This window comes from Mus caroli, chromosome 10, assembly GCF_900094665.2.
Source record: "Mus caroli chromosome 10, CAROLI_EIJ_v1.1, whole genome shotgun sequence".
NCBI lineage: Eukaryota > Metazoa > Chordata > Mammalia > Rodentia > Muridae > Mus > Mus caroli.
The window spans coordinates 30854594-30856745 of NC_034579.1; the positions used below are offsets into that span (position 1 = coordinate 30854594).

The following is a 2152-nucleotide window of genomic DNA, read 5'->3' on the forward strand; positions in this document are numbered from 1 at the left end:
TTCTTCATTTACATTTCAAATGCTATCCCCTTTCATAGTTTCCTCTTCAAAAGTCCCCTATACCCTTCCCCTGCCCTGTTCGCCAACCTACCCACTCTTGCTTCCTGGCCCTGGCATTTCCCTGTTACTGGGGCATATAATCTTCGCAAGACCAAGGAAGGGCCTCTCATCCATTGATGGCCGACTAGGCCATCTTCTGCTACATATACAATTAGAGACACAGCTCTGGGGGGTACTGGTTAGTTCATATTGCTGTTCCTCCTATAGGGTTGCAGACCTCTTTAGCTCCTTGGGTACTTTCTCTTAAAAAGGTCCTTCATTGGGGGCCCTGTGTTCCATCAACAATTAAATTTTAAATTTCAATTTAATCATCACGCCTCCAACTATACCTAACACTATATTTGGTATGTTATCAGAAAATAGAGGGCAAGTTTCATGTATGTATGTATGTATGTATTCTTTAATTCTATGTCTTAAATATTATCAAGACATATCTTGCCCTTGGTAATATTTGATTCCTTAGAATTAGATAATTGCTGTTACTTATACATAATGTCTTTGCATGGTTAGTGACCTGAGGCATAAACAATCCAATTTTCCTGCTTCTAGAGGCATTGTAGATGTGGCTGCTGAATCACATGTGTGTCAGTAGGCAGCTGAGAGGAGAAAGGCTGCTTTCATATGCTCAGTGTTCAGACATATGAACTTCTGAATAATTGGTAGACTAACATTTCCTGAAAAAAAAGTGAGTTTGGGACAAACACCAGTCTCGATCCAGGGAGGCAGAGACCGGTTTTCATGACAGGAAGCAAGATGGAGACTAGAAGAATCATGCGTGGAATCATGGGCACCAGGAAGGAAAAAGAAAGCTCAAGGCAGATGACCATTAGAGCAGTCCAAGAAAGGAGTGAGCACAGCATGACCACCAGACTGGTACCATGGGGCCCAGACAGGGAAGGAGCCTGAGATGCGTACTAGTCTGATGCTATGCAGGCCTGGAATGTCAGACGATGCACGAGATGAGGTGCCATAAAGTACAAGTGAGCCATAGTACTCCTGAGACCACTACAGAAATGCCTCCAGGAACTCAGAGACTCCAGGAACCAAAAGAGGAACAAGTAAATGATGGAGAAATGGGAAACAGAGGATGTGGGAACAAACAAGGGAGGCAAAACTGGAGAGTGGAGGGTAGGAAAGGACAGCCAGATGGGAGTAGCCAACTATGCCACCTGGGATCATGCTGGGGTCTTGGCCTGTGCTAGCACCAGGGGCCACACCTGGGGCCATGGCCCTGCAGAAGCAGGGGTTTGTAACCACCAAAAGCCGGATAGACTTTTCTGGTCTGAGCTGATGACCATGGACATGTTGATGTCTGAGGGCTATGAAAAACTAGTCTCATTCCTCACCTGAGTATCGTGGAAGAGCTGGCCCTGCCCCTAACCAGATCAGTACTCACGAAAGTGGCCCCACACAGTGCTGGAGTAAGCTGCTTGAGAAAGCAAGTGTGAGAGAGTTGACCCTACCATTTGTGTGATGCAGATGACAAAGAGGTTTGCTCTTATCCCCTCACTCTTCACCACCTACAGGAAACAGGAGACCTGGTCTTGGGTTCATGAAAGGAGGAGAGGTGGCCCTGCCTTTCACTCCCTGAAGCACTAGAGAGACCAGGCCTGCCACTTTTGTGGATTGCTGTTTGTATTTTCTGCTCCCTCAAGAGGGGTACCCCTGTGAGGAGTAGATCATGTACTCAGTTGAGGTCAGGTGAAAGTTTAACTGGTAAGATAAGGCTAGAGCCTGTGATTGGGCAGTGAAAGGAAAGGGCTAAAAGTTTTAGAGACAGGGAGGAGGAGAAGAAGAGGAAAGGCAAGACAGAGGACAGAGGGAGAAGATGGGAGAAGAAGAGGTTGAAGATGAATCGAACCCACATGGCCTGGAGGATCCTCAAGTAGCTAAGGATTTCATAGATTCAATAGAGCAGTGTAGGATATATCTGCCCAATCTAAATGTGCAGCTTGTAATTATATTATTGAGTTGTGTGTTCTTTGCATGGACATTTTGCAGTTGGAAATTTACCATTATAAATGTGGCTGGTATAAGTTTCTTTCTTTCTTTCTTTCTTTCTTTCTTTCTTTCTTTCTTTCTTTCTTTCTTT

General features: G+C 45.2%; 1 non-coding gene across 1 annotated transcript; it reads left to right on the plus strand.

The window, feature by feature from the left end:
* Positions 1-598: 598 nt before the first annotated feature.
* Positions 599-732, plus strand: LOC115032225. The gene has a single exon (XR_003837880.1). It is a non-coding gene; the product is annotated as a small nucleolar RNA SNORA17 (small nucleolar RNA).
* The last annotated feature ends 1420 nt before the right edge of the window (positions 733-2152 follow it).